The sequence below is a fragment of the Artibeus jamaicensis genome, unplaced genomic scaffold (assembly GCF_021234435.1).
Source record: "Artibeus jamaicensis isolate MK-2021 breed Jamaican fruit bat unplaced genomic scaffold, CSHL_Jam_final scaffold_461, whole genome shotgun sequence".
Lineage (NCBI taxonomy): Eukaryota > Metazoa > Chordata > Mammalia > Chiroptera > Phyllostomidae > Artibeus > Artibeus jamaicensis.
The window spans coordinates 13,049,525-13,064,777 of NW_026522045.1; the positions used below are offsets into that span (position 1 = coordinate 13,049,525).

The 15,253-nt window shown below is 40.1% G+C and overlaps 1 pseudogene; it reads right to left on the reverse strand.

The window, feature by feature from the left end:
* Positions 1 to 1,031: 1,031 nt before the first annotated feature.
* Positions 1,032 to 1,783, reverse strand: LOC119041114 (60S ribosomal protein L5-like; annotated as a pseudogene).
* Between the last annotated feature and the right edge of the window lie 13,470 nt (positions 1,784 to 15,253).

A 15,253-nucleotide genomic window follows, 5' to 3' on the forward strand; every position in this document is an offset into this window, starting at 1 on the left:
TCTTTCTCCTTCCATTCCCCTCTCTCTAAAAATAAAGAAAGAAAATATTTACAAAAAACAGATTTCTAAGATTTTACAACTGGAAAGATCTCATTTGGACAAACCAGCCTCAGTGGGTATAAATGCTATCTAGGTGTGTGTATGGTCAGAAGGCAAGCAGGTTAATACTTTTAAAAACTCAAGTACATGAACTATTTTAAAGACCGTACAGTGTTTCAATGTCTATTCTGTCCTTCTTCCAAAGTAAAAGTTTTATTAGTTGGGTACGTGGTCACCAAACTTAAAAGTACATTCCCCAGGCTTATTTGCAGCTAGTTGCAGTCATGTGATTAAGCTATTGCCAATAGGATGCTGCTAGAAGAGACATGAAAAACCTCCTCTTCGAACTCTTAAAGGGAGAGATCATCTTCTTCTTCTTCTACTTCCTTCATCCTGCCATTTGGTTGTTGGACATTGTGGAGAGCCATTTTGTGCCCTGTGGACAAGGGAAATACCCTAGGGTTGGTTGAGTCACAGGATAGTAAGAGCCTGGAGCCCTGGAAACATTATACAGCAGAGTTGCCATGCAGCCAATGCAGCCTGGACTGTAATGTGAAAGGAAACAACCTTCTTCTCATTGAAGGTATTGTAAATTTAGATCTTTGTTACAAACAGCCTAAACAATACCGAAAATAAGTGTTTTATGGGTTTCTCTCTTTGTTACTCTTTTCATATATACATATATATGGCACCTGAGCCACATGTATGTATATGTATTTCTTTCTATCAGGTTAAGAGTTAATGCCATAAAGGCACAGGTGCTGAGATCTGATTTTGATATTAAGCTGATTGTACTCTTAGAAGTTGTGTTGATCATTGAAATGGCCTTATGTACCTTTTTGAATTAGGAAACATATCAATGTACCACCCTGGAAGTGAAATGGAACAAACCTTAACTTTACTTTCTTTCTTTCTTCTTTTTTTTTTTGCTTGTTCAATAAGGTTATTATCTTTATCTTTAAAATCTTTATAGAAAATTGTGGTTTGGTTTATTAGCTCTCAGCAGCCTGTTCCTGAGATCTGAGGAAGCTTGCTTTCTTCTGAGTTACCTGATCTTTCTTTCTTCTGAGCAGAAAGACATTTTGGGATGATTCTACTTCTTCTTTTTAACTTCTTTCTTATGTTTCTTCTCATAGACTGGATTCTCTGGTATAGCAGCATGAGCCTTCTTATACATTTCCTCCATCACGTCTGGAGTTACATTGTTCTTTATATAATGAGAGAATTGTTTCTTGTAAGCATTTTCATCTTCTTCCATTAGATAGCACATATAATCTGCCACATTCTGACCCATCATGTGCTTTTCATGCACTTCCTCATTGAATTCCTTGCTTTCTCGATCATAACCAGGGAATTGATTGGTACTGTGAAGAATAGACAAGCCTCCATCCACAGCTCCACTCAGGACCCCAAACACTTCATTTCTGGTAGTAGTTCTGGCAAGCCCTGCATTCAAATAGCAGGTGAAGGCACCGGGTTGACCATTAGGGCTTTCCACATTGTATTAATCTCCAGTCACATGCACTTGGCCTTCACAGATCCTGTCCATGTGAAACCTGTTGAGAAGCCTGCAGACCAGTACAATATGCTGTAGCATAATTTGTCAGGCCTATCTTCATACCACACTTTGGGAGTTCATGAGCATAAGCTACACAAACTATCATATCTCCTTCTATACAGGCATAAGCAGTTGACAAATGATATCTCTGTTGGTTACACAAATGATCATCCTCTCTTTGGGTGTGTTGTACTTATTTTTATCCTAGATTACCACGTGTTTCCGGGCACAGTAATCATTTTTACTCTCTCATCATCTTCTAAATTTCACTTGGTATCTCTTGAAGTAGGGCTTATTTTTGACAACTTTTACAAACCCTGGCCACAGCTTGCCACAAACTTACAGGCCCAGCAGAGCTCTGGCAGGAGGAAAAGCTAACCTTACTTTCTATAGTCTGTAGTTCAAGCATGGACAGATTCATATTCTCCTTGAGTCTTAATGTTCCCATGAGAAGAAGGTGATACAAGACAACACATGGAGCAGTGAAAAAGAAAGAAGCCATCTCTACAGTCAGTCAGGTTGAGTTGGCCCTCAGGATCACTGGGGTAAGAGACAACATAATAGGAATGGAATCTGCCTTTTTGACCAAGTTGGGTATTAGGATTAGTGATTGTCTATATCAAAGAGTAGCCTTATACCTGTTAGACTTAATACTTACTTTGCTGCAGAAAATCTGCTTGCTTCCTAAAATAATTTATCTTAGGTCATAATGAACAGAACTGAAACAAATGAGATGGTAAAATACCATAGAGCAAGATATGTGCTCTCTCTAGTTGTAGAATTTAAACTGAAGCACCAGACATGTCTATCAAGAGTTTACTGTAAGATTTTAGCCAGGAATTATTATTTTATTCAGCTAAATCTGGAGAATCACAGGGCAAGAACCTGGCCCACAAGTAACCACTACAAACATTTTCCAATCCCTTTACCTTTTATTGACTATTTGTAGATGTGTGATGTCATTTAATGCTCACAACAACCCTGTAAGGTAAATATTATTATCCATATCTCATAGATAACAAGATTAAGGATTAAAATGGTTAACCTCAAGCTAGTACTGGGAGTGAGCCAAGACTTGAACCCAAGTCTGACTTCAACCTAAGCAAAAGCTGAAAGTTAAGTTCTGTATCAGAAGTTAAGCTGTGAAGGACATGAGATGGGGCAGATCTCCCTACACAGGCTAGTTCTCATCTTGAGCCCTGAAATTTAGAGTCAGGCAGTTCATTGGAGACCTGTTTTTGTTTTTGTTTTTGTTTTTGTTTTTGTTTTTGTTTTTCAAAAATACCCAATTTCTTATGAAACTTGGAAACTGAGTAACAGGTATCAAGGACAATATTTTAGCTTCAGTAGGCATATTGACCTGTTATAAAAAGTACAAATATCCAGCAGCATGTGGATACTGGGGAGAGGCCAAGTGTGTGAAGAATCCACAACTTATATCATTAGTTAGCCTAGAAAGAAAAAGGACTGTATCTTTGGTTGTTTGGAGCTTATCTTGAGGAGACAGATACCTGATTAACAGACAATTTTATTCCAGGAAACAGCTTTACTTCTAGGCACAGGAATTGTTTATATGTTTTCCAGAAAGTTCTCTTCTCCCTTCAAAGTAAACTGTAGGGTCTTTAATGATCTTTTCCACACTGGGCTGTAATTCACTGTATTCTCATCTGAGAGTAAAGATGGAAAACCCAGTTTTGACATGAACTCCAGACATCAGGAGAGAAAGGGAAAAGCCTGTCAAGATTCTGTTTTGTTTTGTTTTGTTTTGTTTTGTTTTGTTTTGTTTTGTTTTGTTTTGTTTTGTTTTAAGGCAAGAACTGCTGCCCATTCAAGATGAAATCAGGACATAGGCTTAGGGATCTATTATATTGTATACTTCATTAGTGATTGGGGGACTTGATGTTCAAGATGAGTGTATAACAGGATGCAGCCAGGGACCCCCAATTGAAGGATTTGAAATGGGGTCTAGAACTTGGAGTGTCCAGGAAATAAAAAATATAGGATATCCCCACCCCCACAAATCTGGACTGGGGGATGGGACACATGGAGCAGGGCCATCTAGAGTTATTTTGCATACCACAGCTGGCCAGCTTTGTACCTGATATGCAAAAATGGTTATTTTGCATGTCAACAAGTCTAGTGAGGGAGGTATGCATAACTTTGACCCGTTAGGTAACTGGGAGGCAGTTCCCCTTTACAGTGCTTGCATAAGAGCTTGCAGATGCTTCACTCTACCCCATGGGGTCACACCTACCTAGACTTACCATGGCAGGCCACAAAGGCCAGAAAAATGTGTGAGTATTGGCAGGTGTAGCTGGTTGTGGGAGAAGTTGGAAACGGGGTTCCAAATTTGCACTGTGATTCAAACCCAGGCACAGCAACCATGCAGGTTCTAACCATGTGGTTTTAAGGGTTCCCTTGACCATGTAGCTCAGGAAGCAGGAAAGCAAGATGTAGCAACAATGCAGAGTCCTCTCAGTGGTTTGGAAGAATGCAGGAGAGACAATGCATAAAAGAAAGGGGTGAAAGGACTCTTGCTGGTAGGCCATAAAAAGGTGCCACATGGCTATGTTGCCACCACAACTGGAGATTGTGGTGGCAACATAGCTGATAGTGGTTGGGAACTGCAGGAGGCCTGCCAGTGAAGCATGGATTACTGGGAAGAACCGGGAATCTATTTGAGCTACAGACATCTATTTATTCCTGAGATACTGTACCCCTGACTGGCCTGACTGGGCAAATGGGGGAAAGAAGGACTGTGTGTATTTGTGGCTGTTTTAAGGAACTTGGGGATTTTTAACAGCCAAATTCTGCCATTACTCTAAACTTGTATAACTTCTGAATAAATAATTCCTTTTTACCAAACTCTGCAATTGAAAACCTGGCAGTGGGCAAAAAATCCACAGACAGGATTTCTGTGACAGAGAGACCCTGTATCTGGCTCCCCCTCACAGATCCATTCTGTAACAAGTGGACTAGGTCCTTTCCTTCTGGGACCTGATGAGAAAGATCTGTTGTTTGGGTACTTAGCTAAGCCTAGTGATTTAACAACAAATAACAGGGAAGAAAAAAAGTCCCTGAGGGAGGCAAGATAGAGTTTTCAAAAGACTCTGAGTTTATAAGCAAGCCTCTGGGGCAACAATCAACTCCTATGCATATCTCACCTTCAAACACACATGCCAAGCCAAAGCCTGGTGAAGAATACACAGCCTCTGCAGGTCAGCACCACAGAATTATTACAGCATAGAAGACATTATAAACATGAATAATCAAATTAAACATTTTTCATTCATTCACCAAACATTTTAATGCAATTCCAGTTTTTCTTTAACCATAATATATACCCTTTTCTAGTCAAACCTCTGTCATTCAATGACTGTCAATTATCAACCTTCCCTAGCAAGGTAGTTACATAGTTAAAATTCACTGCAAGTCTGAGCTTGGCTATTTTGTTGTTGATTTACCTGGTATATCGATTAAGATGCTGTTGACTCCAAATAGCAGAAAACCCTTGCCCCTTTCTAAATCAGATGACTTTTTTTTATTGACTTGTGCTTGATGACATGTGAAGTGGAAAAATTATCCTGGAGAATCTGAGTGAGCTACAAGGGTTCTTATGATAGGAAGTCAGCAGGGTCAGAGTCAGAGAAGGAGATATAACAATGGAGGTAAAGGTCGGAGTTGTATGGGGTCATGAGACAAGAAATGTGAGAACATCTAGAAGTTGAAAATGGCTAGAAATAAAATCCCCACTAGAACTTCCAAAAGGATTGAAATTCTGCCAACACCTTGATTTTAATTTTCCAAGACCCATTTCAGACATCTGAGTTCCAGACCTGGAAGATAATTTGTATTGTTTTAAGACTCTAAGTTTGTGGTAATTCAAAATAGCAGGAATGTGAAAATAATATACTACCATATTGTTTAAGTCAGAGCAGACTTCAGGGTTTGTTGGTTCAACAGTTTAAAATTGTCATCAGGTACAACTCAATAAAAAAATGCACCTGATTTTAAAAGGGGCTAAACTCTTGAATAGCAATTTATCTAAAGAAGATATACAAGTGGCCAATAGACACATGAAAAAATAATATCACTAGTTATTAGGGAAAGGTGAATAAAAAACACAGTGAGATTCAACTTTATGTCCATTAGGATGACTGTTATTAAAGAGAAAAATAATTAAAAAAAGAAAAAACAGCAACCCCCACCCCCAAAACAACCAGTGTTGATAGGATGTGGAGAAAATGAATCCCTCATACTTTACTGGTGGGAATGTAGAATAGCACTGCTGCTAAGAAAAACAGTATGGGGATTCCTTTAAAAATTAGGCAGAGAATTACCACATGATCCTGCAATTCCACTTCTGATTATATACTCAAAACAATTTAAAGCAGGGATGTTACCAAATATAGATTGAAGTTTGGCTTCCTGCTGCCCCTAGGCAAATTCTGAAAGAAGAGATTTGGTTTAAAAAATAGAGTTTTATTCAAAAATTACACAATTTGGAAGAATGGCAGGCTTCTGCCTCAAAGCCCATCCCTCCAGGAACACCCAGACGGAAACTGCCACTCTACCACACCAGTCCGAGGATGTACTCAGAGTCCTTCCTCCCATTTAAAAATAAAATCCTTCAGGATCCAACTTCTTTGGGACTCTCTGAGCTTCCTGGATTTCCTGGAAGTCTATTTCCTTTGCCAGAACTGGAAAGTTCTCTTGTATTATTTGTTCAAATAAGGTTTCCACTCGTGACTGTTCCTCTTCTCCTTCTGGTACCCCTATAATTCGAAAGAGACCTTACAGGGAAGAAGGGTTTGGAAAGAGGCATTCCAAGTCATGAAAACCAAAGGCCTACAACCAACATTGCTCTATCCAGCAAAGTTTTCATTTAGAATGGAAGGACAGATAAAGTGCTTCTCAGATAAGACCAAATTCAAGGAGTTCATCATCACCAAGCCTTTATTATATGAAATGTTAAAGGGACTTACATAAGAAAAAGAAGATAAAAATGATGAACAGTGAAAGGACAGCAAACTCACAGTTATCAACAACCACACCTAAAACAAAAGCAAATTAAGAGGACAGCTAGATCAGGAGTAAACCATAGAAATGAAGATCACATGGAGGATTAGCAACAGGGGAGTGAGAGAAGGAGAAGGAGGGAGAAGGTACAGAAAATAAGTAGCATAGACAGTAGATAGAAAATAGATAGGGGGAGGGTAAGAATAGTAAGGGAAATACAGAATCTAAAGAACTCGAGAAACATGTTCATGAACTAAAGGGGGGACTGGTGGGGGAGGGGGTGTGCAGGGTGGAGAGGAACGGAGGGGGGAATAGAATAAATGTAATGGCATAATCAATAAAAAATGTTTAAAAATAAACATTAAAATACCATCCTTCAGGAAATGCAGATGGCTGCATCATGATCATTCAAGCAGCTCAGCCTTTTTCTCTGCCACTTTTGGACCTAAAGCTTCTTCCTGGAGTCTGCACAAATGGCTGGCACCACCATTACACAACCACCACTTCCTGTACCAGGAGCCCACGGCTTCTGCCAACAGCTCCAGCCAGCAGTGCAGGGGCTCTGTTGCACAGCTCCTGCTGGTCCTGCAAACACTCTGGCCAGTACGTCTGTGCCAGTGGGTTAGTAGGTCCTTGAGAGGAACAGGGGCCTGTTTCTCCTTTTCCTGAATTTTTTGAAATTTTAAATATATTTTATTGATTATGCCATTACAGTTGTCCTATTTCCCTCCCTTCATTCCCCTCCACCCTGCACACCCCCTCCCCCACCATTCCCCCCTTTAGTTTATGTCCGCATGTCTCAATTTCTTTAGATTCTATATTTCCCATACTATTCTTGCCCTCCCCTAACTATTTTCTACCTACCGTCTATGCTACTAATTTTCTGTACCTTCTCCCCCCTTCTCCTTCTCCCACTCCCCTGTTGCTAACCTTTCATGTGATCATCATTTCCATGGTTCTGCTCCTGATCTAACTGTCCTCTTAGTTTGCTTTTGGTTTAGGTGTGGTTGTTAATAACTGTGACTTTGCTGTCCTTTCACTGTTTGTATTTTTTTATCTTCTTTTTCTTAGGTAAGTCCCTTTAACATTTCATATAATAAGGGCTTGGTGATGATGAACTCCTTGAATTTGATCTTATCTGAGAAGCACTTTATCTGTCCTTCCATTCTAAATGAAAGTTTTGCTGGATAGAGCAATCTTGGTTGTAGGGCTTTGGATTTCATGACTTGGAATACCTCTTTCCAGACCCTTCTTGCCTGTAAGGTCTCTTTTGAGAAATCCGCTGACAGTCTGATGGGGACTCCTTTGTAGGTGACTGTCCCCTTAGCTCTTGCTGCTTCTAGGATTCTCTCCTTCATTTGAATCTTGGCTAATGTAATTATGACGTGCCTTGGTGTCTTCCTTCTTGGGTCCAACTTCTTTGGGACTCTCTGAGCTTCCTGGATTTCCTGGAAGTCTATTTGCTTTGCCAGATTGGGGAAATTCTCCTTTATTATTTGTTCAAATAAGTTTTCCACTGGTGGCTGTGCCTTTCCCCCTTCTGGTACCCCTATAATTCGGATGTTGGAGCATTTAAAGATGTCCTGGAGGTTCCTAAGACTCTCCTCATTTCTTTGAATTCTTGCTTCCTGACTCTTTTCTGTTTGGCCAGTATTTGCTTTCTTCTGGTCCACTCCATTGATTTGAGTCCCAGTTTCCTTTTCATTGCTATTGGTGTCCTGTGCAATTCCATTCATTTCAATTAGTTTCACCTTCATATATTTGTCTAATTTGTGGCTATAATCAACCAGTTCTGTGAGGATCCTGATGACCAATGTTTTAAACTGTGCGTCTGAGAGTTTTGCTATTTCTTCATCGCTTAGATCTATGGACTCTGGGGCTTTGAGATCTTGCGACATTTTTGGTCTGTTCTGGCTCTTTAAGTGTGAGAAGCGGTGCCTTGGACTCCCAGGTCGCTGGGTTGTGAAGCTGTATGTGGGGGCATGGTCAGAGCGGGGAAATGGCGGTGCCCTCTACTGCCGCTTGCTGGGGGGACCCGCTGGCCCCGGTCCAACCGCCCACTCCCTCGCCTGTCCGCTCACGCACAAATGGGCAACCACAGTCAACACGCAGCACCGCTTCCCCACTGTCTCCTCCGCGGTCGCTCGCCTGGTGGCTCGCTAGGTAGCTCACTAGGTCCAACCCTGCGCCTGGATTCCGCGCGTCTGGATTCCGCGCCTGAGTCCATCTGACTGAGTCCTCCTGTGCAACCCCTCACCAGCCGCTGGTTTCGCCCCTTACCGGTCAGGCTGAAGAATTTGTTGTTAACGGACTTCTGAAAAGTTCAATTTTCCGTGTTCTGGCTGTGTTGTCTGTTGCTAATACTTAGTTGTCTCTAAACTTGGTTGTGTGAGACAGCACGGCACATCCACCTATGCCTCCATCTTGGCGGAAGTTTATTAGACTCCTTCTAAAGCAACCTCCCTCACACTGGGGTCTGGACAGGCCATCTGTCTAGGTCTACTTGTTTCAGGAACTCGAAGAGATATTCATGAACCCATTTTCATAATTCACAATAAACTAAAGGTGAAAACAGCCCAAGTTTACATAGACAAAGGAATGAATTAAATAAGTAGTACCTACGTACAATGAAATATTATTCAGCATTACAAAGGAAGAAAAAAATTTAAGATTCTATTTATTTTTAGAGAGAGAGGAAGGGAGGGAGAGGAATATCAATGTATGGTTGTCTTTCATGCACCCCCTACTGGGGACCTTGCCTGCAACCCAAGCATGTGCCCAGGCTGGGCATCAAACTTGCAACCCTTTAGTTCACAGGCCAGCACTGAATCCACTGAGCCACATCAGCCAGGGCCAAAGGAAGAAAAATTTTACACATGCTATAAAATAGATGAACTTTGAAGACATTTTGCTAGGTGAAATAAGCCAGTCACGAAAAGATAAAAATTTACAACTACTCTTATATAGTGTTTCTAGAATAGTTAAATTCATAGAAACAGAAAGTTCAATGGTGGTTGCCAGGAGCAAGGAAGAAGGAGAATGGAGAAGTTAGTGTTTAATGGGTACAGAGTTTTAGTTGAGAAAGATAAAAATATTCTCAAGATAGATAATAATAATGGTTGTAGAACAATATGAGTGTATTTAGTGTCTTTGAACTGTACATTTAAAAATGGTTAAGATGCTCTAAGTTCTTCTTGAGCCATGTTTTCATCTGTTCGTGCCTGTTAGGTATGAGGAGCAGAGCCTTACTTGTTCACCAGGGCGGGGCCACCCAGGTCGCTGGGTTGTGATGCTGTATGTGGGGGCGGATCAGAGAGAGGCCACCCAGGTCACTGGTTTGTGACGCTGTAGGTGGGGGCGGGGTCAGAGATGGACAATTGTGGTCCCCTCTGCTGCTTCTAAGAGGACAGCTAGATCAGGAGCAGGACCATAGAAATGAAGATCACATGGAGGGTTAGCAACAGGGGAGTGGGAGAAGGAGAAGGGGGGAGAAGGTACAGAAAATAAGTAGCATAGATGGTAGGTAGAAAATAGATAGGGGGAGGGCAAGAATAGTAGGGGAAATATAGAATCTAAAGAACTTGAGACATGTGGTCATAAACTAAAGTGGGGAACGGTGAGGGAGGGGTTGTGCAGGGTGGAGGGGAATGAAGGGGGGAATAGAACAGCTGTAATGGCATAAGCAATAAAATATATTTTAAAAAATGGTTAAGATGGTAAATTAATGTTTTGCTTATTTTACCATAATTTTTTTAAAAGTTCACCAGAGATTAGATTCTTTCCATTAGTGTAGTTTGTTATCCAGAGATCAGCTGCTAATTAAAGCTATTATTTACCTCAGGGTCATGAGAAGGTTGTGAAAAGCAATCCAAGGTAGAATGCTTTTGGGTTATAACCAGGAGAAAAGCCTATCTCTTAAAAGTGAGGACAAAGTTTCCCAAAAGACTCCAATAAACCTTTACTTAAATTTCAGGTAGTTTGAGTGTCTGAACCATAAATGGCAAAACAGATGGGTTTATCCTCAGACCAATCTGGTTTACCCCTTGAGCTGAAATCAATTTCCCAAATTACCTTGCTGCAATTCAATGAAAAATGGATGAAATGAGTCCTGAGGGGTCAACCACAATGATCACTACTGTCACTTTACAACTTTTGTAGCAACATCAAACTCAAATGCACAAATTTTGGGAAAAATATCTATGCAAAATTTAAGCCATCTTTTCAACTCCTTCCAACTGCTGGCAACACTCCCCTCAATCTCAGTTCCGATGTCTGCCTGTATCTCACCCTATAGCCACAAGAAAGGTCAGAATACAGGCCATATTTACTTTGGTATCAATATTACCTGGGAAGTGCCTGGAAAACAGGGTTTCCTAGATCCAGCCCAAGAAGTGCTAAGTCAGAACCTTAAGTAAAAACTATATTAAAATTGTATCTCTCTGTCATGAATTTACATTTTCCTAAGTATCCTAGGGAATTCTAATGCTGATCCATGGAATATTCATTGAGAAGCCCTGGTCCTATCTTTACTAAGAACTGTCCTAGGTGCCATAGATAAAGTGACAAAGATGATATGGGTCATACTTTTGAGGAGTTCAAGTCTATTTAGGAAAACATATACATAGATAATTATGACAAGACCTGATAGATACTATGGTAGAGATATGAATAGAATTCTCTGAAGCTGATACTAAGGGAGTCAGGAAAAGATTCACAGAATATTTGACTATAATGAGAAAAAAATTATGGGAGTGCATCTACACTGAAAAAGAGAGAGACACACAGAGGGGAAGGAGAGAAATACAAAAATTTAACAATTTTATTAATTCATACTACCAGGAAGACTAAGTGAGTCCCATTCTTAGGTGATCATGAGAAAGCAGAAGTGAATTTGTGAGTTCTTCATGGTATTTCAGCTCCCAACTTCTCACAGCTTTAGCACTATATTGCACTGCTAGTGATTCTAGTATTTAATGATACAATGTTTTTACATACATATTAATGTACAACATTGTATTAAAAAACATGTGTCACATACTTAGGGATGGTTTAATACGTTCCAAGGATAGTTTTTACTATATGTAGTTAAACATTGTATAGTTGCTTTTAAACTAAATTTCACATCCCAATCTCTACCCCATAGTGGCACCTTAAACAATTATTCCAAAGAAGGAATGACAGTTATCTAGGTGAAAAATGAGAAGAGAGATTCCAGGCAGAGGGACTAAAATTGTTAGATAATGGAGTTACTAAAGAGAATGGCACATTTGGTGAACTAGCCAGCATGTAGCATGGCTTTTAGAAGGTGTATGAAGTAAAGTAACAAGAGATGCAATCAAGTAGGTCAGGTGAGGTTAGATTATTAAATGTGACAGACTCTGGCCTGCAGAGTCCACGTGTTGTGACTGAGGATGAAAACAAATGCACAGGCCACAGCAATCCTGTGGAGAAAAGGGGATGGCATAGTCACTCTCTCAAGAGGGGGGTGCACCAATCCTTGCCTGGACAGGCTTTTATTGTTTTTCTCAGGTTTTACATCAAAGAAGGATTTATTTTCTATGACATAGAACATTGTTGTCTACATTTTAGGTACAATCAAAGAAATGAAAATAACAAAGGCAGAAGAGAAAGGCAGCAAGCTGATAAGCTCTGTTCTTGGAAAATTTACACAGGTTTTGGAAATTACCTTGAAGGTAGGCAATACACATCTACTGTTTCAGACCGGGGTGAGGGAGTTTTAGCAAGAGCAAGCTATAACAGTCTGTATGCATTTTCTAGGCCTGATTCCCATGGGAAAACCCAGTTTAAGGATCTAGCTCCTGTCTACCACATTGCTTCTGTAGGTTTTCCATACAGAGCTGAGTCACACTTGCCAGACCAAAACAAACTGATTCCCTACAATTAAAGACAAAGCTAAGGAACTTAAACTTTAAATGGAAGACATTGAAGGTGTTTAAATACATTAATGATAAGATTATATGTGCACTCTAGAAAGATCATTTATTGACCAGGTGGTTATTACAATAAGCCTTCACTTAATGTTATAGATAGGTTCTTAGAAACTGAGACTAAGTGAAACAAGGTATAATGAAACAAATTTTACCACAAGCTGATTGATATAAACAATAGTGGAGTTCCTGCAGCATATTTCCAGTCACAAAATAGCACCAAAATTCTAAATAAAACCCCAAACACTTCTAATATAAAGCATTGAAATAAATGTAAACCACACATACATTTAAGAAAGATTAGTAAAAACAGGTAAGATCATTATATTCCAAACCACTCATTCTGGTTCAGAGTCACAGGGAACTGGAGCCATCCTGACAGCTCAGGGTATATGGCAGGAACTCACCCTGGACAGGATACCTTGCATCACAGGTGCCCTCAGACTGGGAAAATTTATTTTTTAATTATATTTTATTGATTATGCTATTATAGTTGTCCTGATTTTCCCCCTTTACCCCCTTCCACACAGCACTCCTCACTCCTCAGGCAATCTCCCCACTACTGTTCATGTCCCTGGGTCAGGTGTATAAGTTCTTTGGCTACTCCATTTCCTATACTGTACTTCACATCCCCATGATTATTCTGTAACTGCCTATTTGTACTTCTTAATCTCCTTATCTCTTCACCCATTCCCTCCCACCCACTCCCATATGGCAACCATCAAAATGCTCTTGGTATTCATTTTTCAATGTATTTTATTGATTATGCCATTACAGTTGTTCTATTCCCCCCTCATTCCCCTCCACCCTGCACACCCTCTCCTCCACCGTTCCCCCCCCTTTAGTTTATGACCACGTGTCTCAAGTTCTTTAGATTCTATATCTCCCCTACTATTCTTGCCCTCCCCCTTATCTATTTTCTACCTACCATCTATGCTAATTATTTTCTGTACCTTCTCCCCTCTTCTCCTTCTCCCACTCCCCTGTTGCTAACCCTCCATGTGATCTTCATTTCTATGGTTCACTCCTGATCTAGCTGTCTTCTGAGTTTGCTTTTGTTTTAGGTGTGGTTGTTGATAACTGTGAGTTTGCTGTCCTTTCACTGTTCATCTTTTTTATCTTCTTTTTATTAGGTAAGTCCCGTTAACATTTTATATAATAAGGGCTTGGTGATGATGAACTCCTTGAATTTGATCTTATCTGAGAAGCACTTTATCTGCCCTTCCATTCTAAATGAAAGCTTTGCTGTATAGATCAATCTTGGATGTAGGTCTTCGGATTTCATGACTTGGGATTACAGCCCCTTCTTGACTGTAAGGTCTCTTTTGAGAAATCAGCTGACAGTCTGATGGGAACTCATACCTAACAGGCACAAACAGATCAAAACATGGCTCAAGAAGAACTTAGAGCTCCAGAGCCAATAAATCTAACCAATGAAGAAATAGCCAAACTTTCAGATGCACAGTTCAAAACACTGGTGATCAGGATGCTTACAGAACTGGTTGATTTTAGTGACAAATTAGAGGAACATATGAAGGCTAAACTAATTGAAATGAATGGAAATGCACAGGAAACCAATAGTAATGGAAAGGAAACTGAGACTCAAATCAAAGGAGTGAACCAGAAAGAGGAAAAAAATGACCAAACAAAAAAAAATGTAGAAACAAGAATTCAAAAAAATGAGGAGAGGCTTAGGAACCTCCAGGACATCTTTAAACATTCCAACATCCGAATTATAGAGGTGCCAGAAGGGGAAGAGGAACAGCCACGAGTGGAAAATTTATTTGAACAAATAATAAAGGAGAATTTCCCCAATCTGGCAAAGGGAATAGACTTCTGGGAAATGCAGGAAGCACAGAGAGTCCCAAAGAAGTTGGACCGAAGAAGGAACACACCAAGACACATCATCATTACATTAGCCAAGATTAAAATGAAGGAGAGAATTGTAGAAGCAGCAAGAGATAAGGGGACAGTCACCTACAAAGGAGTGCTCTTGGTATTCATGATTCTGTTTCTGTTCTTCTTGTTTCCTTAGTTTGTTCTTTATATTCCATTATTGGTGGACATGTATTTGTTTCCATTTTATTGTTCATTGTTTTTATCTTCTTTATCTTTTTTATTTTATTTAATTATTTTTCAAGTACATTTTTTTGTCTATTTCTCCCATCCCAGCCCCCCCGCCCCGTCTCCCCACCTCCCTCCCATTTCCCCCCCAGTCCTCATCCCTGTGTCTTTCATACTTGTTCCTCAAAATCCCTCCCCATTTTTCCCCTTAAATTCCCTTCCCTCTCCCCTCTGTTCACTGCCCACTTGTTCTCTATCTCAGTGTCTTTGTTTTTATTCTGTTTGCTTGTTTGTTTTATTGTTTAGCTTCCTGTCAAAGGTGAGATCATATGGTATTTGTCTTTCAATGCCTGGCCTATTTCATTCAGCATAATGCTTTCCAGTTCCATCCATGTTGTTGCAAAGGGTAGTAGATCCTTCTTTCTCTCTGCAGCATAGAATTCCATTGTGTATATGTACCACAATTTTTGGATCCATTCATTTACTGATGGGCATCTAGGTTGCTTCCAAATCTTGGCTATTGTAAATTGTGCTGCTATGAACAATGGGATGCATAGGTTCTTTTGGATTGGTGTTTCAGGGTTCTTGGGGCATAATCCTAGCAGTGGAATTGCTGGGTCAAAAG